Source organism: Ovis canadensis, chromosome 2 (assembly GCF_042477335.2).
Source record: "Ovis canadensis isolate MfBH-ARS-UI-01 breed Bighorn chromosome 2, ARS-UI_OviCan_v2, whole genome shotgun sequence".
NCBI classification, from domain to species: domain Eukaryota; kingdom Metazoa; phylum Chordata; class Mammalia; order Artiodactyla; family Bovidae; genus Ovis; species Ovis canadensis.
This window is the reverse complement of record NC_091246.1, coordinates 47,755,331-47,779,996: the sequence shown is the minus strand read 5'-3', so window position 1 is coordinate 47,779,996 and position 24,666 is coordinate 47,755,331. Positions and strand designations below refer to the sequence as shown.

At 41.9% G+C, this 24,666-nt stretch overlaps 1 long non-coding RNA gene across 3 annotated transcripts in view; it reads left to right on the top strand.

The window, feature by feature from the left end:
• The window catches only part of LOC138433411 (uncharacterized), a 56,725-nt gene that overhangs the window by 14,527 nt on the left and 17,532 nt on the right, over positions 1-24,666 (top strand). For 2 of the 3 annotated variants that reach the window (XR_011254295.1, XR_011254294.1), the window contains 4 exons: positions 125-302; positions 5,880-6,017; positions 12,308-12,384; positions 14,457-14,638. This is a non-coding gene — a long non-coding RNA (uncharacterized lncRNA). Of the gene's footprint in view, positions 1-124; positions 303-4,523; positions 4,631-5,879; positions 6,018-12,307; positions 12,385-14,456; positions 14,639-24,666 lie in introns of all 3 variants that reach the window. The other variant, XR_011254293.1, reaches the window with a different exon arrangement.

Here is a 24,666-nt window from a genome sequence, read left to right as displayed (position 1 = left end):
AAAACTTTTTTCCATGTAATTGATACGTTAGAATTCAACATAGCACAGTGAAAATGATCAGTCTGCTTTATTAATTCTTGTTTGTATATCTTTTAAAATTTAACTTGTCTTCCTACCTCACTAGATCCACAAGAAGGCGCTGTGGTGGTTCTCCCAGCAGAGTCTCAGCAGCTTTTGGTCCAGCTTGTGTATTTTCTACCCAGTCTGCCTGCTGACTTGCTTTCTCGGTTAAGTCGCTGCTGTATTATGGGAAGACTCAGTGCAAATTTGGGTGCCATGCTTATCGGGATACTGCACATGAGGTAGCATGCTGAAGTGAGCTGTATTTCAAGTGTATGATCTTCTCCCTCACCCTTCCCCTGTCCCTGGTAGTTTATGAGCTGACTTAAAAATACTGCCCCTCCCTTCATTTGCTCTTAAAACAGCAGTTAAAATAGTTGGTTATTACTAGCTAGAGGAAGTTCACTAGAGGAAGACTGCTCCCGGTGGTTTGTTCAGTGGTTTGCATTGTCATGGTTTCAGTCACTAAGTTCATGGGCTGTAGCCCACCAGGCGCCTCTGCCCATGGGATTTTCCAGGCAAGAATACCGGAGTGGGTTGCCATTTCTTTTTCCAGGGGATCTTCCTGACCCAGGGATTGAACCCTTGTTCTCCTGCACTGCAGGTGGATTCTTTACCGCTGAACCATCAGGTAGAAACATACAGTGATTTGTGTAGGTGGATTGAAACAGGTTAAAATGATCAGGAGTAAGCCATAGTAAGGATTCAGTGGCAGATGAGGGTGCTGTGCTTTAAAACTTGTGGTGTTATGAAATTGTAATACAGGTCTTCCTTGTTGGAAGGGAGCTCAGTTTAATGTAGGTGGTGAAATAAAAGCTTGCAGACTCCGACAAGGAATCATTGAAATATCTTTGGGTGGGTGGGTGTGTGTGTGGCAAAATATACATCACATAAAGCTTACCGTTTTAACCAGTTGTAGGTGTACAGTTAGAACTGTTTTGGGGCATTGAGTACATTCACACTGTTGTGCAACTGCTACCACTGTTCACCTCCAGTGCTTGTCATCATTCCAGAGTGAAACTCTGTACTGATTATTTCCCCTTCTCCCAGCCCTTGTTTACCACTGTTTTGTCTTCGTGTTTTTGATACATTCATCTGTTAATGGATACTTGGTTGTGCTGCCTTTTGGCTATTATGAATAATGCAGCTATAAACACTGGTGTGCAGATACCTGTTTGAATCCTTTTAATTGTTTTGGCTGTATAGCCAGAATAGAATTGCTGGATCATATGTTAATTTTCTGTTTAATTTTTTGAGGAACTACTTTCAGAGTGTGACTGTACCCTTTTACCCTCAAAGGTCTTAAAACTAATAGTGTTTCATGTTGCCAGTGTTCAAAGTATCCTTTAAAATTTAATGTTTGTATCAGGCATAGTACTTTCGTATTCAGCCATTTGTTACTGATTGTAGCTCAAGGCCAGGGTCTGATAGTTTTAGGTGGGAATTGAATTTAGGCTGTAGCTGAAAAAATCACAAAACTAGCTGCTTTGTGGCTTCTTGAGCAGATCCTCTGTCCCAATTAAACAGGAGTAGCTCACTTTATTAGTAGATTTTCTTTAGCTTTGTTTGCCAGTCTCTTCATACCAGGATAGGATGTATGTTTGAATGTTGTCACCCAAAGTGTGCTTCATAACTGATAATAACTTTTTCCTTTTAGCAAAAGAGAGCTGTTTGCAATGTGTTGCCTATATGTGAAATCCCTCTTTGTCTGTTTCCCTACTTAATGCCAGGTCTTTAAGAAATGCAATTTAACTTAAGTGGTTTCATGTCTGTTAACTTCCAGTAGAGGGCGCTCTTTTCCCATGATAGAACTAGTGGAGGATCTTTTAACATTCGTTTAAAAGCAGCTTGTGAACACCTTAAAATTAATTCTCTTTAGAACTTGTATTTAGTGTCTTTATTGGCATCAGCTATTTTTGACTTATGCTCAATAACTTCTGTAAAGGATTTTTTCACAAGTCTTTTTTTACCTTTTTATTTGTGGCGAGTACTGAGAAAATATTAATTTCAAGTAATGGCAATAGAAGTTTATAATCATCAAAAGCAAACTGTCTTGTAGTTAAAAGTCTACTAAGTTAAATTTTGCCTTTTAGCATTTGCACAGAGTCTTAGTAGACTTCTCTTTCTGTAGATGTATTGTCCCTATTCAAACTAATCTCTTTAAAAATTAAAACAAAATGGGGGCTTTTCAACTTTCCCAGGCCAGTGGTATTATTATTGCATCACTTTTTCTAGATTTAGAATTGAAGAATAATGTTTGGTTCTTTAGAATTCACCTGGGTTATTTCATATCTTAAGTTTTTTCTTCAAAATATCCCCTTCTGTCCTTGATCATGACTGTAAACTTGGCAGCTTTTTCATTGTCTCCCACCTGTACCGTTACAGTAAGTAGTCTTGCTTCTCAGCTCCATATATTTCATGCACTGTTGCCAGGTTGATTTTCCTGAAATGTTCCTTTAATACTTTCTGATTTTCATCTGTTAGATTAATTGGCTGTATGATCTAGTTCACTTTGGGTATTGTAGTTCTGACACTGTTGTGTCTAGCAGAGGGAGTTTATCTAAGAGCAGATCATCTCAGTTTGTTCAATGTGTGAAAAACCCATCAACTTAAAACTGTTGGTGTTTAGTTTATCTTGTAAAAACTGTACTTAGAATTGCTGTTCCTACCTTTTTCACCATCCACTTAGAGCTTTTTTGAGTTTGAGTTTTTTCTCCCCCTCTACCTACCTGTGTTGTTCTGCTGACCTTTACTCTTCCTTATCCTCTCTGCCCCTAGTTTATTTACAGCTGGTTTGGGGAACATAAGACATGGATGTGGAAACGTAATCTACACTGTTAGATTAAAATATCAGAGAAGGGAGCGGCTACTGAGAAATTCAGCCTGGTTTCAAAGCAGGGTGAACATGTGAGCTAGGCTGCCAGGAGCAGGTCTGGTTTGCTGCTGTTGTCCAAGCATGATTGATAATAGCGTCCCTTCTCTTCTCAGAAGTGTTCTGGAGTGTCCAGTATATATGGTCATGGTAGTTTTAAGGACAGTGTGATACATTGCTTGTCTTTGGTCCAAACTAGATTTTAAATGGATTTGCTACCCCTTTTAGCCACTGGGTGGCGCAGTTTTCACTGGGTTCAAGAGGATGTTGGTTTGTTTTCTAATCACCATTTTGTACTCATTTCCATTGAGCATCTCTGACTTTTTATAACCTCTTAGCTTGTGACATTCCCTCCATAGCTCTTTAAGCAAAGAGAAGTCCTTTAAGTGGGAATGATTCAGAAGAATGTTTCCATTATTTTTAACTCCCCAACTCTTAAGAATGTTAATAAGTACAATTATTTCAGTGGTAAAAAATTTAAGTGTTTCTTGTTGAATTAGAAACTCCTAATTTTGTCTTGACATTTATTCAGATTTCTGTGATAAAAAGTTGTAGTCTTAGCTTTTTGGATCTGATTATTCTCAGCTTTTTCTTCTTCTTCTTCTTTTTTTTTTTTTTTGCTGTATCCATGGTTGACATTTGCCTGTATTCCTTCTTAGTCTTACCTTGAAGAGAGTTTTTAAAGATATCACTGGAAACTGATCTCATAGCAGGAACCAGATAATCTTCATTTAATGAGAAGCTGCTTTATGTTTAGCTATTCCCTTAAGTCCCCTACCAATACTTTAGCTGCAGTATTTGAAGTAGACTAGTTATAAAGCTTTGCAAAGTATAGGAATGCATAGTTATCACAGAGTGGCTTTAAATGGAAGTATTCTTTACCTAGTTAAGATGTTTTTGCTTAGGTAGGAAGCAGGAGCTTGTTTAAACTTAGCTCATTTATATAAGCAAGGTAAGACTTTTTAAAATAAAGATGAGGTAGTAAATACATAGCAGCTGAACCTACTACTGAAAAGCAGAACTTCATTTTGGCTCCTTGAATCTGAGTTTTGAGTGGCGTGGAAAATTTTTTGAGTTGTACCATATATGTGGACCGGTTATGCTTTTCAAGGAAACGTTACATAAATATACGTTAAAAATGTTTTCCATATTATGGTACTTTAATGCTTTATGTAAAGATGATACAGACTATTGATTTTTGTCTGAGCTCTTAAATTAGACTTGTTTTCAATAAAGAAAAATAGTCGTATATTCTGTCTTTATTCCTGAGTCTTCAAGTTGGTCACTTCTAGCAGTGCTGCTGCTGCTAAGTCGCTTCAGTCGTGTCCGACTCTGTGCGACCCCATAGACAGCAGCCCACCAGGCTCCCCCGTCCCTGAGATTCTCCAGGCAAGAACACTGGAGTGGGTTGCCATTTCCTTCTCCAGTGCATGAAGGTGAAAAGAGAAAGTGAAGTCGCTTAGTCATGTCCCACTCTTAGCGACCCCATGGACTGCAGCCTACCAGGCTCCTCTGTCCATGGGATTTTCCAGGCAAGAGTACTGGAGTGGGGTGCCATTGCCTTCTCCGACTAGGTCTCCATTTATTATAGATCATCATTTTCTGGATGGAAGTCTTCAGTGAAAGGACAGAATGGAAGTGTTCAGTTAAACACCAGTAATGCGGACTATTTCAGCTTCTTATTTTCAACACTTGCAGGTAACTACACTGGTCTGCCAAGTTAAGGAAAGGAAAAGAACCTAGTATGAAAATTCTCCTAAGATTTACTGTCTTACCTGTTTAGGTCTAAGTTTTGAACCTCACTGCATAATGTTTAAAATGTTCAGTGTGTTAGGAAAAACATCAGATTTTAATTAGCCGTATTTTGCTTTCCATTGATTTCAAAGAAAAATCAGTAAAATGAGTCTTGATGTGTTGGATTGGTAAGTATTTTTACTGTTGTTTTAGATGATTGTACTGTCTTCAGTAGTTTTGTTTTGTAATTGGATGATAAAGATGACAGTGTTTGAAATTTTCTGAAGACTTAAAATTAAGAGACTTATTAAATATGTTAAGTCAGAATCCGAAAATAGTTTGAAAGGTTCTGATAAGGAGCTGAATGTAGCAAGATAAATATTATATGAAAGAAACAAGTAGACTTGTACATGTTTGTTTGATAGCTTTGGATGTATGCGTTTGAGATGGATGTGAGGGCTTTATGTTTTAATTAGTAGTACCTGTCAAAGGGTTTAGTGGTTTTAGGAAACTCATTAGGAATCAATCAGGAGTGTGATATGGCTTCCAAACCAGATGGTGACTCTTTAGGGCATGTTCGTGGAAGTGCAGTGATCTGAAAACATCAAAGCAGGTAGCTAGGGTCAGACCACATTGTGCTGGTATTCTGATCATTCTAAGAGCTGTCTTTCTGGAGGGACTTTGGCAAGTTGTTTGTGTAGGTCAGACTAGGTATAATAGAGGTGGTAAGAGAATCAGAAATCTTACAAATAGGATCGGTAGAAGAAAGTACACAGTAATTGTTGAAGAAATAGACTTAGGAGGGATGGCATAGTTTTAAAACATTTGGAAGGCTGTTGTTTAAGAATACAGAGTTTGGTATATGTATGAAGGAGCATGCTGTTTCTCTTGTTCATTTGCTTTTTTAAACCTGACATTAATTAGAATGATTGTCTTTCACATTTATTTAAGTATAAAGGTGGTAAAGTCCTCAGTATAAGGGGTATAATATAGTTTCTTGATGTATTACACATTGATTCAGGTCACATCTTTGTTTACATAATTATATGAATTTTATTACATTGCTGGCATTTCATTTTTTAAAATAATCCATGAAGAAATTCAGAGAAAACAGCTTGAAGAATTTAACTTGAAGATACATGTCTATTTTTAAAAAATTATTTAAGAATGTTACATGCTTTGTGATTTATTTTAAATTGGCTTTCTTACTCAGATTAGGGTTTTCAAAAGAGGAACTGACTTGGCTTCAGTCTTCGAGGAGTGCCTCATGTCATCCAGACGCAGCTTTCCCCTGTGCTACTTTACCTCACTGACTTGGAATCAGTTTTTACACCATTGGGACGTAACAGAGGTAATGGTCCATTTGAAAAGGCATGCAAGATTGTTAGAATTCAGTTCATCAGCCACCAATAGTTATTATGTATTAGCATTGCCTCGTGTAAGATATTTTTAGAGATTTATTAGAGTAGTATAAAACACAGTCCCTGTTCTGAAAGTGCATGTGATCTTTGGATAGGCGATGTAGATTCCTAAAAGAATGTTCATAAAAGTTATGCCACTAGAATAGAATAAATTAGCTGTTTGAATGATAGAAACACTTCTGTTTTCTTTTTTCTAGTATAGGGTAAAAGGATAAATCCATTTATAAAAAAGAGGAAAGGCTTCATGGAAAAGGAAGAATTTTACATAGATATTGAAGGATGAATAAGAGTTAAGCAGGATTTTGTTTCCGTGAAGGTGGGTTTTTCTAAACAGAAAAAATTATTTGGAAGTTCCTTTGGTTTTAAAGAATTAGTATGTAGTTTATCAAAGTTACATTTTAAACCCCAAATTTCCCTTAAATTTTAAAGTTCAACTTAACAAATCTTTTTAGATAAATATATTAAGTTTAGGCAATCATTTTAAAAGGAGATTTTAATTATATTTTATCCCTGTTACAAACATATTTAAAACTTAAAAAAACAGTTTAAATAATATATTCACTATTTGGTAAATAGTTCAGTTTTCAGACAAACCTTCATAAATGTTATGGTAAATCTTAAAACATTTAATAAACTTACAAGCATGGTACATCTTAATATCTTTAGTTTCAGTACTGTTTATAGTGAAATTCATATTAAAACTACAAGTCTAGGTTAGCTGTTAATAGTGTTTTAAATTAGAATCATAGGGCTGATCTTCTATGCTAATGGTCAGAATTGTTTTATGTTATAAATATATAAATATGTAAAAGCATCATAAATACTAGTCCTAAGGATTTGAGTCTGTAAGATATTAGTTAATTTCTTTTACTTATTTCTTCAGTTTCTTTCCTTGCATTGAACGGTACTTGCCCAGTAGGGTTGCAGTTGTGTCATCCCAAGTAATGTTGGTTGGAACCTCTCTTGCAAATTCTGAGGTTGTGTTCTGTGCTAGCTAACTTTTTTTTTTTTTTTAATGATACATAAGGTTTTTGGTTAGGGTGTTGACTGTATATTCTTTTCTTGTAACTCGTAATTGCTAGGCCATAGCCTTTTCAAACAAGAAACAACGTTTGTCATTGTTCTCAACAGGGTAGTCTCTAGAACCTAAATCTGTTTTATTGCTATACCAATTGATTTTATTCAGCTGATCTATTTACTTCTTCTTTCATTCTTTTCCAGAATAATCTTTACGTTCTTCCTGTATCTTAGGGCTACACCTTTTGTAGACATCTAACACATTTCTCTCATGGTTTTGTTTGACTCTGATCACAATACTTAGGTCATGCCAGGGACACTTTCTTCTCTTTATTACCTGGTGCCTAGCTATGTTCATATATTGGCTTTCAAAAAATAGTGGATTTTAAACAGTGAAAACTGATGAGTTAGGTACCCAGCCTGCATGTCTAATATCTGGCATTTTATCTTAATTCATAGTACATGAAGAGATTGGGTTTAGTATTAGTAGTTGTTTTGTAAGATTGATGCTAATGTTTTTAAACTACATCATTATGGGTTGGGGAAAGCATGGTATGGGGATTGATTAGTGGGCCCCAGATTCCAGACATAGACTTGTTAAGTGTCTAGTTTGATAACTTGGACAACTCCAGTAATCTTTCTCTGACAATTTTAATTTTTCAGAATCACATCTGTGTAAAGACACATGTCATGAAAATGTGATTGGTTATATTTCTGAGTGTACATTGGCAGGGACATGTATTAAACTTCAAGGATGCTGTCTTTGAAATGTTAAGACATAAATTAGGAAAAATCTGAAAGTTTCATTGTTAGTTTTTGAAGTTAAGATTCCAGTTCTATTTTGGATAAAATTTGCCTTTAAGTTGGCCTTTTCATATGAAATTATTTGAAATATATGTAGTTTTTGACAGCCTTAGTGTAAAAATTGATTTTTTATTATTATTTCATTTGAAAAAGTTAGTAGTCCGTGGAGTGGGTTTGCTTAGTTGTTTTATCTGCTTAGTCTGAAGTGGTTTTTTATTTAAATCGGACCTTTTTTTCTGAGTAGATTTTCTAAACAAAGTATAATTTATTTAGCTACTTAACTACATTTAAGCATTTATTTATTTATATATGGCAGTACGAGGCCTTCGTTGCCGTGCACAGGCTTTCTCCAGTTGCAGCAAGTGGGGGTCACTCTCTGGGGCTGCCCTTTAGTTGTGGCGTGCAGGCTTCTCACTGTGGTGGCTCCTCTTGTTGCAGAGCATGGGCTCTAGGGCTTCATTAGTTCTGGCACACAGGCTTAGCTGCCCTGTGGAATTGAACCAGGAATTGAACCTGTGACCCCTACATTGATGGCAGATTCTTAACCACTGGACCACAAGGAAAATCCCACAAAGTACAGTTTAGAAGAACAGAAGGATCATAGTAAAAGTGTTCTTCCATTCCCTGTCTCCCAGCCACCCACTTCCCTTCCTTAGTTTCTAAATGTATTCTTTTGGATAATTTCTGTGTCTTCACAACTGATTATATGTATTCTTTTGGCTTCTCCTTTTACACAAATAACATACTCTGATTTGGATCTTGCAGTTTTCACTTAGTATCTTCGTGATCATTTTTTCCAAACACTGAAGGAAGAATTGTATGATCTTGCCATTAATGATGGAAATAGTAGTTAAAAGGGAAAGATCACAAAGGGAAAAGGAATCTTTGGACAGAGATATCATTCCCAAATGGAAGTGTCTTTTCTAGAGCCAGTGGAAGTTTTTAAGGTTCATTTTCATTGTCATTTATAAAATTTTGAATGGTTTGAAAAGACGACTCTTCAACTAAATTCTGAAGAGAGTAATAAAACATTAGTTTAAGAAATAGAACATTTTCTAAAGATATAGTTGCCATAATTAGAGATTCTTCTGATGGATCTGAGCAAAGTAAATTGGAAACGTTCTGGAAAAGAGTTCACCTTGTAGATGCCATTAAGATCATTTGTGACTCATAGCGAGAGGTCAGAATGTCGATATTAACATGAGTTTGGAAGAAGTTGATTACAGCCCTCATGAGGAGTTCAAGACTGCAGTGGAGGATGTAACTGCAGATGTGGAAATAGCAAGAGAACCAGAATTAGAAATGGAGCTTGAAGATGTGACTGAATTGCAGATATCTCATGATAAAACTTTGAATGGATGAAGAGTTGTTTCTAATGAATGAGCAAAGAATGAACAAATGAATCTACTCCTGGTAAGGATGTTGTGAAGATTGTTGAAAGGACAACAAAGGATTTAGAATAGTACACTGACTTTGCTGATAAAGCAGTGTCATTCATTGACCCTGATATTTTTGAAGAATCGGTTCAGTTCAGTTGCTCAGTCGTGTCTGACTCTTTGCAAACCCATGGACTGCAGCACGCCAGGCCTCCCTGTCCATCACCAACTTCCGGAGTTGACTCAAACTCATGTCCTTTGAGTTGGTGATGCCATTCAACCATCTCATCTTCTGTTGTCCCCTTCTCCCCCCGCTTTCAATCTTTCCCAGCATCAGGAAATAAGTCAGTTCTTCAAATGAGTCAGTTCTTCACATTAGGTGGCCAAAGTATTGGAGTTTCAGCTTCAACATCAGTCCTTCCAATGTACATTCAGGACTGATTTCCTTTAGGATGGACTGGTTGGATCTCCTTGCAGTCCAAGGGTTTCTCAAGAGTCTTCTCTAATACCACACTTCAAAAGCATCAATTCTTCCGCGCTCAGCTTTCTTTATAGTCCAGCCCTCACATCCATACATGACTACTGGAAAAGCCATAGCCTTGTCTACACAGACGTTTGTTGGCAAAGTAATGTCTCTGCTTTTTACTATGCTGTCTAGGTTGGTCATAACTTTTCTTCTAAGGAGTAAGCGTGTTTTTTGCAGGACAGTTATTTTGTAAAATTTCTCTCAATTCAGGTTTATTTCTGCATGGTTAAATCAGGTTATACAGATGTGGCAGGAATATGTCACAAGTGATGCTGTGGGTTTCTGATGGCAGCTTGTCAGATGGTGCAGGGTTTTGATTTGTCCCATTAGATGTTCACTTTGCCCACTTGAGTAAGTGGTATCTGGTCACCTTCTCCACTCTATTTTTTCCCCTTTAGTAATATTTTATGATGTTTTGAAACAGTGTAAATATCATTTCTTTTTGGTCTTCTCTTTTATTCATCTATTTCTTTTTGTTAGTATGGTTTCTTGTACTTTCCAGTGGATTAAAATTCCTTACTATCTTTATTAATTGTGATGTTCATGTTTGCCATGGGCACCTCCTGGAAGCAAACGTCTTTGTACTTTTGACATGTTCTCATGTTTCTCTGAGTGCTGTTGACCTTGGACAACACAGATGTGAACTGTGCAGGCCCACTTACATGCAGATTTATCTCAGTAGTAAATACTGTATTACTACATGGACCCATGGTTGAATCTGCAGATATGAACAACGTTAGATGTGGAGGGCCCACTATTCAGTTACGTGCAGATTTTCAACTGCACAGCGGGTCTGTGCCTCTAATCCCCTCCCCATGTTGTTCAAGGGTTAGCTGTACTACCTTTATTGTATCACAGATTGTTTCAGATCCATGTTGTATTTTCCCTGTCCCAGCGCAGCAATCAGGTATTTCTTTAAGAAGCCCAGTTTTCCTTTAGGTGGAGAATGGATTTTAGGAAACAATTCTGGACTCTTAGAAGTGTGTTCATTGCTAGTTGATGTTGCTGTTCCCAGACCTTATCAGTGAACAGAAATCAGGAATTCAACACCATGGGGTTCATTCTGGTTTTCTCCTTTCTTTTCCCTCTTGCACCTGCTTTTTCTGATGGTGAGAAACCCGGCTTCCATTTACTTATTTACCTACTTGGTCACTTCCTCTGTCTGTGATTGTCTCCTTTCGGTGCCACCCTTTTCCCCTGTGGGCATCTTTCTTATCCCATTTGAACTCCAATTCTTGGGGACAGAGCACCTCTATTTGTTAACAGATAACTGACTCTGGGCCACTGAAGCTCTCCCATTGACTCTAGTGCTGATGTCTAGCTTGGCCTCACGCAGTAGCTTTAGAACTGATTCGTTCAGGAGGGGAGGGAGGCAGAAGGGAAAAAGGAGGGGATTGAGTGATCATTTACTATTGAATGGGCCTTTCAAATATGATTTACCTTTTATGAATGATAATATTCACTGTGCTCATTTTGAAGAAGGAAGATGGCATTGAAAATATCCTGTTTACATTGTTACCTACAGGTTTAAAAGTGAAGACAGTTGCCCTGTGAAGACTCTGGGTAGTATCACTCTGCAAGAAGTTGTATAGAGACATAACGCAGATACTGTTGATTTTTGAGGATTGACAGTTCTCTTGAATTTATCTTGATGATTCCCTCTCTTCCTAGAGTCATTTTCTTCTTTCCACTAGCCTTATCTTGTCTCCCCATGGGATTTTTCTACAAACTTCATTTTGGTACTGCATTCCATTGGCTTCTGGAGTTGTGTTGTGATTCTCTGACGGACTTGATGCTGTCATTCTGCTTCTTGTTTTCTTGAGATCTTGGAAAATTAAAAATACTAGAGATTTGATTCCCATCTCATTCATATTTTTCTTCCTTATAGACTGTTCTTTTACCTTTAGGGAATAAGAGGCAGCATAATTTGCACGTAGTATTTCTATTTTCTGGATCATGTTTTTTTCAATGATGTATTTTTCCACCAAATGGGAGAAAGGCTTTTGTCAGCTCTTTGTTTACATCACTGAGACCTCCCTATTGTAGCAATTATTTAATGGGAATGTAGGCTCTACCTTGGTTGATTGTAAGCTACCCGAGGGCTGTGAGAGAAATTTCTCATTCTTTCACTCCTATGTGTAGCGCCTGATAAGACTAGCTCAGTTTGTGTGGTAGTCACTCAGTTGTGTCCAACTCTTTGTGACCCCATATTTTGTAGCTTGTCAGACTCTTCTGTCCATGGAATTCCCCAGGCAAGAATACCAGAGTGAGTTGCCATTTCCTTCTCCACAGTGCCCAGTAAATATTTAGTAAATGAATTATTTGCAAAAATTAGCCCATATATATGAGGATTGATTGATTGATGTTTGCATCTTTAGAGTCACTTCTTGTTGAGTTTCTTTTTGATATGTAGAGCAAGTAGGTTTAAAAAAAACTACTGGACTTGTTTCTGACCTACAGTGTTCTGATCTGGTACTGGTTTTCTCCTTTCTGACAGTCTGTCACAATTTATTGGTTGTCCCTGTCCGAAGCCAAAGCTTTGACGTCCTGCAGACTGCCATCAGTAAGCATTTGGTAAATACACTTAAAATTTTTTTCTGTTACACGAAAAGCATAGAGATTCACTGGTTAAGATTTGGTTTGCCATAATCAGGGAGAGAGTGTGTGTCTAGAAATCTAAGCTTAATAATTTCATGGCCTCTCATCTGTGATGAGAACTGAGAAATCTTGGTTTGTTTGCTGGCTGTTGCTAATTAATTCTGTGACCTTAGGGAAGGAAATCCCCCGCTTTTCCCAGGACCTTACTCTCTACGTATGAGCAATGAAAGACCTTAAAATGATACCTTGGGTCTTTCGGACTTGCAATGCTTTCATGAACATGTGCTTAGTGTCATACCTAGAAGGGGTGAGGTGTGGAGTAGGGCTGTCACCTCACAGGCTCAAGGCCTGGTCACTGGAAACAGCTTAGCCGTGAAACTTACTTGTCTTTTGGCCTGTGGGTGTCTCTTGTTCCCATTGGTATTGAATTCTCATTAGGTATGCCTGGATTTTGCTTTTAACTTCCTCCAACCATTACACTTTGATCTTTGACTGTTTAGTATAATGATATATTACAGTGCAAGGGAGAGCCCCCAAGGTTTTCTTCAAGAGACTGTCACTTGTTTGGATAATTTTATAGGCACATGCGTACGCCCTTTTCTTTACTTCCCTCAAGTTGGAAGACTTTGAATTCTCAGTACCCTTATTTTCCTGCTGTTAAACTTACAATCCATATACATTGTATCTCCAAAGATCCCCATCTTTTTTTTTTTCACCTTCCACTCTAGAAATGTATGCCCTCTGATTACATTCACTGTTCCAAGTTCAGCATTCCAGTCAGTCTTGGTCACTTTCTTCAGACAGCCTGGTAGAAAGGTTAAGACCTCAGAGCCTGCAGACTATGGTTACTCAACAGTTGCTTGCAGGAGATTTTAACTATGTATACTTAACGTTACAAGTTAGAGTCCACCTTAATGCCTGTTGATACAGTAGAGTCCCGGAGAAGGCAGTGGCAACCCATTCCAGTACTCTTCCCTGGAAAGAGTACTCCTCCTCCTCCCAAAGACGGAGGAGCCTGGAGGGCTGCAGTCCACGGGGTTGCTGAGGGTTGGACACGACTGAGCGACTTCACTTTCACTTTTCACTTTCATGCATTGGAGAAGGAAATGGCAACCCACTCCAGTGTTCTTGCCTGGAGAATCCCAGGGACAGGGGAGCCTGGTGGGCTGCCATCTGTGGGGTCGCACAGAGTTGGACACAACTGAAGTGACTTAGCAGTAGCAGTAGCATACAGTAGAGTCCAGGTGAGCCAGTGTACCAGGATGTCCCCTGTCTGGGTCTGGGGCAGTGAGGCAGTCAAGAGTAAGTATAGTATTACCTTACTCCAGTGCAGATGATTTTCTTTGGTTATGTCTGAATGACCGGTCAAACCAAAGGGCAGGGGAAGGAAAATTGTAAAATGAACTCTGGTTTGTGCATTTAATTTCCTGGGATGAGGGTGGTGCCAGATTAGCATTTTCCAGTCTGAATACTCAGGGTCGTGTAAATGTGATTGTTGGTATCAAGATTTTCTTTGGATGCATGAAATAATCATTAACAATATTTCTGGCCAACAGTAGAAATTGTAACATCTAGAAAATTTAAGAGACTTTGTCTTGAAGGGGATGTGGGGGATTGGATTGATAGTATTTCTTGAGTTTAAATATTTTCAGAGTCATTTCAGGTAGCAGTTAAGTTGTCAGAGGGAAACAGGACCTTCCGATGCGGTGGGTGGTGTGGCATCTGTTGTGGTTATTCTCATTTCCACCAGTAGTAGTGAAGTCGTTACGTCCTCTCCGACTGTGTGACCCCATGGGCTGTAGTCTGCCAGGCTCCTGTGTCCGTGGGATTCTCCAGCAAGGATATTGGAGTAGGTTGCTATTCTCTTCTCCAGGGGATCTTCCCAAACCAGGGATTAAACCTGGATCTTCCACATTGCAGGCAGATTCTTTACCATCTGAGCCACCAGTAGTGATGGGAGGTTAACTGTCCAGGTGATGGTATTTGTTTTTATTCTGGGGAGAAGGGCTGTTGTGAAGAGGTCATTCACCTCATATTTCTCTGCCTAGGTTGGATTGACTGTAATTCCTGACAGCACGGCTGGCTGTGTTTTGGGTGTTATCTGTAAGCTCCTGGATCATACGTGTGTACTTAGTGAAACTCTACTGCCGTTTCTGGCTTCTTGTTGCTACAGTCTGCTTTATTTTCTGCTTACTTTAGAGAAAGGAGAAGCAGAACATCTAAGAAAAAGGTAACAGTCTTTTACTCTTAAACTTTTTGTTTCCTACTTGTTCAACCCCCTTCGGTCAGTCAATCCATAAAAGATATTTCCAAAATCTAATTCTTTTTTAGAGTTTGTATATCCCTAGCTGCCTGCTTCTTTGTTCTTTTGTGAATCCCCTTTGTGATGTGGTATAGCAGTCTTAGTTTTTGTTTTTTCTTGTAAGCTACAAATTTGAAAAGTTAGATGGTATTATAGAGTTTCTTGGCAGCTTTCCTTAACTTTGCTATAGACCTGGCAAGAAAATTCTACGTTTCAGAAGGATGGACTTATTAATTAATATGAACCTTTGTATTTTGTTTGAGCTTCATTAGAACTAGCCAGAGTCACATTTTAAATTCATGGGTTTAAGGAAATTGTCCTAAGATGCTGGTGTTTTTTAATTATTACTTTTGTTTCTATATAATTTTTAGACTAAAGCTTCTAGGATAGTATGGAAGATTTCACTTTCATTTTCAAAAAGTGTTCTCATGCTTATGTTCTTTTCGGTATGCTGTTTACAGTTCATTGCAAGAAGGTGATTAAACAGTCTTAAGAGATGATCACATATAAGAAAATAAAAATCACTCTGTCACATTTTGACATTTGCCTTTCAAGTCTTTTTTGAGCTTTTAAGTGTCATAGAAATATGTCATACATATGATTGTGTAAAACATTTAAATAGTTTAAAGAGTATAAACTGAACATCCATTTAGCTAAATTCCAGGTTTAGGAATAGAACATCATCAGCATGCACGCTATGCATGTCCTTTCCACAGTTACATTTATTTTTTACACCTCCAGAGATCACTTCTGTGTTAGTACTTTGCTGCCTTTTTATTTAAAAATTTTATGTGCATTTATAAACAGTGAATTTTTGTTTTGCATGTTTTAAGAGTTTGATATAAAAGGAATCATAATGTTTTTTTTTGTGACTTGATTTGCATCATTGTGAGAGTTACTCATGTTGATTTAAGGATGTAATTCATTTTGTTTCTCTATACCAGGAGTCAGCAAACTTCTTTCTATGTAAAGAGTCAGATGGTGAATATTTTAGGTTTTTCAAACCATAAAGTCTTGTCAGAACTACTCAGCACTCCCTGATCCTATGAAAGCAGCATCAGATGATACATAAATGAATAGGTGTGGCTGTGTTCCAATAAAATTTTATTTACGAATATAGGCTGCAAGCAGGATTGGCTGTAGTCTGGTACCCTTGCTCTGTAGTATTCCGTTTTATGAATGTACTATAATTTACTGATAGGGATTTTTCCCACAAAGTGTTGTGTGTATTTAAAACTTGGTAGATTTTACTGTTACCAATCACTGCAGATGGTGATTGCAGCCATGAAATTAAAAGATGCTTACTCCTTGGAAGGAAAGTTATGACCAACCTAGATAGCATATTCAAAAGCAGAGACGTTACTTTGCCGACTAAGGTCCGTCTAGTCAAGGCTATGGTTTTTCTAGTAGTCATGTATGGATGTGAGAGTTGGACTGTGAAGAAGGCTGAGTGCCGAAGAATTGATGCTTTTGAACTGTGGTGTTGGGGAAGACTCTTGAGAGTCCCTTGGACTGCAAGGAGATCCAACCAGTCCATTCTGAAGGAGATCAACCCTGGGATTCCTTTGGAAGGAATGATGCTAAAGCTGAAACTCCAGTACTTTGGCCACCTCATGCGAAGAGTTGGCTCATTGGAAAAGACTTTGATGCTGGGAGGGATTGGGGGCAGGAGAAGAAGGGGACGACTGAGAATGAGATGGCTGGATGGCATTGCTGACTGGATGGACGCGAGTCCGAGTGAACTCTGGGAGTTGGTGATGGACAGGGAGGCCTGGCGTGCTGTAATTCATGGGGTCACAAAGAGTCGGACATGACTGAGCGACTGAACTGAACTGAACTTATCCTGTAAAATTTACACAAAAATAAATAGATCTGATGGTACTTTTCTTACACATCATCAAACTTTAGGTCTCGTAGCTCAAGAAAAACCTTTGTAAATAGCAAGGAACTTCTCTGGGTTATAAAAATTCTATAATGAGCATCCCCATTTATGAAATACGTATTTTGCTATTTGTCACTTCCTGTCACTTGAAATACAGGCCCTTTGTGGTACACTTATGTTTCAGAGGTCTTCTTAGTTTCTTATAGAAACATTCTGCTTTGATTGTATGTGGTTGGACTGAACAAAATTCAGTGTATTTAATACATTTTGCTGGTTTTGTGCTGGGTATTAGAAAGTTTGATACTACCAGGACCATGTTTATCTCCGAATGACATTACTTAGGCACAAGAAAGGGTTGGCAGCCAGAGCCTTAGGTACTTAAGTTTCCCTTTTGGGCTGCTCCTACCCTCCTACACAAGGTAATTGTGAGATTACAGATAATGAGAGTGCCAGTGAAACTACTGGGAACTTCACAAGTGCTAACCAAAAAATCGGGCTCGACCAATCGAGGTTTTCAAAACTGTGGCTACAGTACTCTGAAGAAACTGTTGTATTGTTTCCTGGACTCTGTTAATAAATGAAAGATCTGCTGTTCAACTGAGCCCTCTTGTCTCATAGGCAGTCTGTTCTTTTCCACGGTTTTTGACTCTTTTCTCTTTGTTGTCTTGAAAGTCAGGTTATATCCTAGTGTAGATTTGTTATTATTTACCCTGCTTGAGACTTAACTTCACTCTTTAACCTGCAAAAGCATCAATTCTTCGGGCATCAGCTTTCTTTATGGTCCAGTTCTCACATCCATACATGACTTCTGGAAAAAACCATAGCTTTGACTAGATGGACCTTAGTCGGCAAAGTAATGTCTCTGCTTTTAAATATGCTGTTGAGGTTTGTCATAGCTCTTCTGCTGAGGAACAAGCGCCTCTTGATTTCATGACTGCAGTCACCAGCTGCAGTAATTTTGGAGCCTAGGAAAACAAGGTCAGCCACCGTTTCCATTCTTTCTCCATCTCTGTGCCATGAAGTGAAGGGGCTGGATGCCATGATCTTAGTTTTTTGAATGTTGACCTTTAAGCCAGCTTTTTCACTCTCCTCTTTGATTTTCATCAGGAGGCTCTTCAGTTCCTCTTCACTTTCTGCCATAAAGGTGGTGTCATCTGCATATCTGAGGTTATTCAGATGACAGTCTTGATTCCAGCTTGTGCTTTGTCCAGCCGAGCATTTCGCATGATGAACTCTGCATGTATATATACCCTGGTGGCTCAGACTGTAAAGCATCTGCCTCCAATGCAGGAGACGCAGGTTCAGTCCCACGGTTGGGAAGATCCTCTGGAGAAGAAAATGGCAACCCACTCCAGTACTCTTGCCTGGAAAATTCCATGGACTGAGGAGACTGGTAGGCTACAGTCCATGGGGTCGCAAAGAGTCGGACACGACTGAGCAACTTCACTTTCACTTTCATCCTGCATGTAAGTTAAATAAGCAGGGTGACAGTATATGGCCTTCACCTACTCCTTGTCCAATTTGGAACAAGGCCGTTGATCCATGTCCTGTTCTAGCTGTTGCTGCTTGACCAGAATACAGATTTCTCAGGAGGCAGGTAAGGTGGTCTGGTATTCCCATCTCTTGAAGAATTGTCCACACTTTGTTGTGATCCACACAATCAGAGGCTTTAGCATAGTTAATGAAGCCAAAGTAGATGTTTTTCTGGAACACTCTTGCTTTTTCCATGATCCAAAGGATGTTGGCAATTTGATCTCTGGTTCCTCTGCCTTTTCTAAATCCAGATTGTACATATGAAAGTTCATGGTTATGTACTATTGAAGCCTCACTTGGAGAATTTTGAGTATTACTTTGCTAGCGTGTGAGATGAGTGCATTTGTGCAGTAGTTTGAACATTGTTTGGCATTACCTTCTTTGGGATTAGAATGAAAACTGACCTTTTCCAGTCCTGTGGTGAGTTTCCAAATTTGCTGGCATATTGAGTGCAGCATTTTCACAGCATCATCTTTTAAGACTTGAAATAGTGCAGCTAAATTCCATCACCTCCACTAGCTTTGTTCATAGTGAACTTCCATAGTGGGCTTCCTAAGGCCCACTTGACTTCACACTGCAGGATATCTGGCTCTAGGTGAGTGATCACACCATTGTGGCTATCTGGATCATGAAGATCTTTTTTGTGTAGTTCTTTTGTGTATTCTTGTCACCTCTTCTTAATATCATCTGCTTCTGTTAGGTCCATACCATTTCTGTCCTTTATTGTGCCTATCTTTATATGAAATATTCCCTTGGTATCTAGTTTTCTTGAAGAGATCTCTAGTCTTTCCCATTCTGTTGTTTTCTTCTATCTCTTTGCACTGGTCACTGAGGAAGGCTTTCTTCTCTCTCCTTGCTCATCTGCTACGTGGATGAGGTATGTGTTGGGATCCCCTGATTAGAGAGAGGTCTAAGGACAACTGGGAGGGGCAGAGAACTACCTAACTCCAGAAACAAGGTGTATGAAGGCCAGCCTCCAAGGGCACGGACAGCCTGAGGATGCTGGAGTGGGAGGAAAAGAACTTAGGACCAGTGGAGTGGCTACAAGTGCAGCTAAACTGCCTGAGCTCCCCTGATCTGGAGAATGTGTGTGGACCACATGGTGTGGTAGTAGCTCACTAACTCCGGGACCCTGAACAGTCTTGCCTGAGGATCCATAATTGAGTTCACCAACAAGAGAGGGAATGCTAGTCTTCCCCCTTCCAGAGACTGCTGGGCTCTTAAGGGCTGATGCTGGTGGTGGACACATGGCTAAGCATGGTGGTACCTCAGTGGTAGAACTCCACCCAGAGGCAGAGACTGTGGAAATGTGTGGATGGTGGGAATGCACTTCCAAGCTCATCTTGGGGAGGGAGTTCCTGCACAAATTCCTGACTCCAGCCAGTGGGTTCCATGTGAAAGTCCATGTGAGTCCATTTGTGCTCATCTGTCAGTGAGAGTCCGGGATATGTGGGCAGTGCCAGGATTGGAAAGAATTTGGCCTGAATCTTTTGAATAGCATGTAGTCCATATTGGATATGTGTTAAAGGGGAACTTTACCAGATTATCAGGGATTCTGAAGACTGGGGCAAGTGCATTTGAGGCTTCCTGGGGTCCTGCTGGCTACACAAAGACTGTGTCAGGCAGACTGGCCGGAAGGTTGATGAGAGCATTGCTTCAAGGCTTATAGGCAGGGCCACTGAGTCCTGAGTCAGCTAAGCAGAAAGGAGACACTAGGCTCCTACTGCTGATGGTGTGTGGACACCTTGGAACAGGCTGGCCCGGGGTGCTGGCCAGAAGGGAGCGGTCATGTAGGGTTGAGGGCCAGGAAGATTCCTGTTGTCTAAGCCACATTGCTTGTGATATTTGTCATGGCAGCTGGAGCTGACTGATGTACTTCCTCCAAAGTCTGTGCTCTCCCACAGCAGGAGTGGTGCATGCAAGCGGAGACACCCTTCTCTCTCCCCAGATGGGCTCCGGTGTCCCCACACCTGTCCTCCTGCTCGAATGTTCCTGCCAGTTCCTGTTCCCTTGTCTGGGGAGTCAGATGACAAACCTCAAGTGAAGGCGTGAGTGCTGAGGATCAGGAGGAGCAATGAGGCTCCAAGACAGGACCAGGATGAGTCTTTTAGTTGGTTTTTCAAGCTTGGTTTGTGGGGGTCGCAGCTGATGGACAGGAATGCCAAGAATGGAGCACTGAGAGCTGATGGGACTCGGGGAGGGGAGAGGGGAAGGTTCCAGCCAGGAGGCTGTTGTGGAAACGGTCTGTGGAGGAGAGCAGACGTGGGCTCAGGGAGGGGTGTGAGTCTCTGGATCTCGTTGATCCAGTTGGTGACGTTGGTGAAGATGCTAGGGTAGATGGGGTATCAGCAGTCAAAGCCCCAGCTGGCCAGCCCCATCAGAACCCAGAACTAGTGAAGTCACAGACCTGGGGCCCCCCAGAATCACCCTAGGAAAGAAATGGAAGTTCAGGTGGGTTACTGAGCCAGGTCTGAGAAGACCAGGTAGCAAAGTGGGGCTTATGAGTCTCTGCCCTGCAGCCTCACTTGGGTGGACCTCTGTGAAATTCCAAACAGCAGCATCCCACTCAGACCAGCCTGATTAAGTCATGCAAGTAAGCACTGGAATCATGCTTCAGGAAGTTCCTGATCGACCCTCAGAACAGTCACAAATGTAAATCCGTCAATATATGTAGGCTGTGCCCAAGAAGGGCGTGGTGGTCCAGGAGAAAGCACTCTCTAAGGCAAAGAAGGGACAGCTACAGGGTTTGAACCCAAGAGAGCTGGTCTGGGAGTGGAAACTGGCCAGCTGAAGCTGCAATATACCCGGCTTTTGCAAACTGAGCTGCAGCAGCACATCCCCAGCTGAGTCATCCTCCTCTTTCATTCATTTAGTCAGGGCTTTAGTTTTCTCTTCAAATTCTTGGTTGAGTTTCTTCAGAAAGTGCCCATACCCAGGCCTGGTGGAGGCAGCTTGTATTGCTCAGGGAGCAGCTGACGGTCTCCTGAAAGCCTCTGGGAGTTACTGGAGTCCTGAAATGCTGTCAGGGCAGGACCATCTGGGTGGAAACTCCCTCACTTCATTAGCCAAATGGAAGGTTTCATCATTGGAGGTGGGTAGAGGAGCGCAGGCCATAACTGTGCTTGGTCCCCTTCAAGCACCTGTCCAACACACACATCCAGCATCCAGGGCAGCTTCTGCCCTTGAGCACAGGGGTGAAATGATGAAGTTCCTCTTTCGTGAAGCTTTGTAAAGAATCCAACCTAGGCTGCCATTGTCAGACGTGACATGTGGAAGTAAGCCATGGAAGGGACAGGACAGGAAGGGAAGGACATTTCATAGGGTGGAAGCATGGAGCTTTCATGAGCTGAGATTCCAAATAGGACAACCCAACTTTCTGATCCTGGAGCAGAGGGAGCAGTGAGTGCAGACGAGGAGAGGAGGGATGGCCAGGTGGGTGGGAGGAAGAGCAATGACATATGGGAAGCGTGGCGGGTAGACAGGACTCAGGTTCCCAGGGCCTTTATGATGGGGGTTGGAGTTGATGCCCATGGAGAACTGCTAAGTCAAGTCTAGCACTTGGATCACTGGTGCTGTGTGGAGAATGAACCTGTTTGGAGGCAGCTACAGCAGAGAAGTGAGAGATTGTGGGTGGGAAGGGGCCAGGGTGATAAGAAACGGTCAGATTTGGGACAATACATTGAAGGAGGCAACAGGACCTGTCAAAGTTGAGCCTATTGCACCAACCAAGGAAGAAGTGCAGAGGGGAGGAGCAGGCTGAGCACAGAGCCCTGGGGTCTCCAGCATTTAGAGGTGGGAGGGGAGGGGACCATTGCAGAGCAGAGTAGCTGGCTGGTCCTGGTGCCCAGGAAATGGCAGTGAACTTGCTGAAGTGCTGAGAGGAGGACTCAGGTCCAGGGGTGGCTCTGGCAAGACACGCTCTTGGGGACACTGGCCATGTGGCTCTGGTGGCACTGGGGACACTCCTGGGCAGAGTGGGTTAGATCCAGGGCTGTTATGAGGACTCTCTGGGGAAAAGGAGGCAGAGAGACTGGGCAATAGCAGGAGGGAGATTGCCACTGCACGTTCACACAGGAGCCTTGAAAGGGGGCACGGAAGACATGGAGCAAGGCAGACTGGGCACCCAGAGCTCCAGGAGGGACTGACTGGGATGGGCCAGGAGGCCCGAGAGAGATAGAAGATGCTTTCTTGGGGTGAGAAGTGGGCTGGGAAGATGAACGGCATCTAGTCTGAGTACTTTGATATTCTCAGTGAAACAGGAAGGAAGCTCTCCAGCTGAGAGGGAGGGGTGGGGAAGTGGCAGCTTGGAGAGGGAAGGGTATATGGTGTGGCTGGCCAAAAATCACCCTCAAAAATGGCCATCCTCGTCATCAGAAGCTGTGGCTGTTACCTTACATGGCAAAAGGGACGCTGCAGCTGTGATGGAGCTGAGGATCAGGAAATAGGAAGATTATCCCAGATTATCTGGGTGGACCCAACAAAGGTCCTCATGAGGAAAGAGGGAGGCAGCAGGTCAGAGTCAGAGGAGGAGCTATGAAGACTGGAGCAGGAGGAGCAATGTGCTTTGGAGACAGAGGAAGGGGCCATGAGGCTAGAAATGTCGGGACCTCTAAAAGCTAGAAGAAGAAAGAAAACAGTTTCCCCCACTAGAGTCTCTAGAGGGAAGCAGCCTGGCCAACACCTGGACTTTAGACTCTGACCTCCAGAAATGTAAGATAATAAGTTTCTGTTGTCTGAGCCACCCACTTAAGGTGATGTCATCACATTCCCAAGAAAGTCATACCAGAAAGTCAAGGAACCAGTTTGGAGGCAGTTACAGGAGAGGAGGTGAGAGATTATGGGTGGGGAGGGGCCAGGTCGGTAAGAAACAGTCAGATATTGGACAATATGTTGAAGGAGGCAACAGGACCTGTCAAAGCTGAGCCTATATCAAGGAGACTGTGCAGAGGGGAAGAACAGGCTAAGTATGGAGGCCCGGGGTCTCCAGCATTTAGAGGTGGGAGGGGAGGGGACCAGTGCACAGTGGAGTAGCTGGCTGGTCCTGGTGCCCAGGAAATGGCAGTGACACTTGGTCAAGTGCTGAATGAGAGGAGGACGTGGGGCTACGGGTGTCTGGCAAGACAGGTTCCTCGGGACACTGGCCATGTGGCTCTGGTGGTACTTGGAACATTCCTGGGTAGAGTGGGTTAGATTCAGGGCTGTTAGGAGGAGTCTCTGGGGGAAAGGAGGCAGAGAAACTGGGCGGTAGTGGGAAGGAGAGTGCTACTGCACGTTTATACGAGAGCCGTGAAAGCGGAGACAAGACGTGGAGCAAGGGAGCCTCTGGACACCCAGAGCTCCAGGAGGGACTGGGTACAATGGGCCAGGAGGCTCAGGAGAGATGCAACATGCCTGCTGTACTGCAAACATGAATGGCACATGTTTCAATGTTCTCAGTGAAATAGGAAGCAAGCTGTCCAGCTGAGAGGGAGGGGTGGGGGAAGTGGTGACTTGAAGGAAAGAGAAGGGTACATGGTGTGGCTAGCCAAAAGTAACCCTCAAGGACGGCCATCCTCATCAGCAGAACCTGGGGCTGTGTTACCTTACATGGCAAAAGGGACTCAGCAGCTGTGATGGAGTCGAGGATCAGGAAATGGGAAGATTATCCTGGATGATCTGGTTGGACCCAACATAAACACAAAGGCACTCATGAGGAAAGAGGGAAGCAGGAGGTCAGAGTCAGAGGAGGAGCAACGTGATTTGGGGACGCAGGAAGGGGCCACGAGCCGAGGAATGCTGGGGACCTCTAAAAAGGTAGGAAAAGCAAGAAAAGCTTTCTCCTAGAGCCTCCAGAAGGGAGCAGCCAGGCCAACACCTTGACTTTAGACTCTGACGTCCAGAAATGTAAGATAATGCATTCTGTTGTCTGAGCCACCAGTTTAAGGTGAAGTCACCAAAGCACCAAGAAAGTCACACCAGGGGCTTCTTGGACATTGGGAATGTGCCATCATCCCCTCAGCTCTTCCCCTCTGGGGTCCCCACCTGAGGTGCCCTTGGCTCTCCCCACAATGTACCCATACCACGCACTTTTAAGGCCAAGGAAGGCTTGGACCCTATACACTCCAAACCTCAGGGATTCATGCAGATGAGTCTTGTGGTTGCTGATATTATGGCGGATTCTGGGCCAGAATGGGGGAGATGGGAAGGGCTCCAGTAGCTTCCTGACCCCACGGGAGGTCTCAGAAGGCAGAGGAAGCCCCACCACTAGTATATCCCATGGAAAGTGAGCTGTGCTTTGCACTACCGAAAAGACCGAGTGAACTGAGCATGGGTGTGTGGGTGCTGAGTGGAGCCAGGGCAGTGAATTCCTCATTGGGTGAGAGGATAGGTCTAACACAGATCCGGAAGAGCAGGTACAACCCAGATAGATGGAGACAGGCCAGGCCAGGAGATTGAAAGCCAAGACTTGGTAAATACCTCCTGAATGCCAGTACAGTTCTAAATTTGCTGCTGTTGCTGCTGTTGCTAAGTCGCTTCAGTCATGTCCGACTCTGTGCGACCC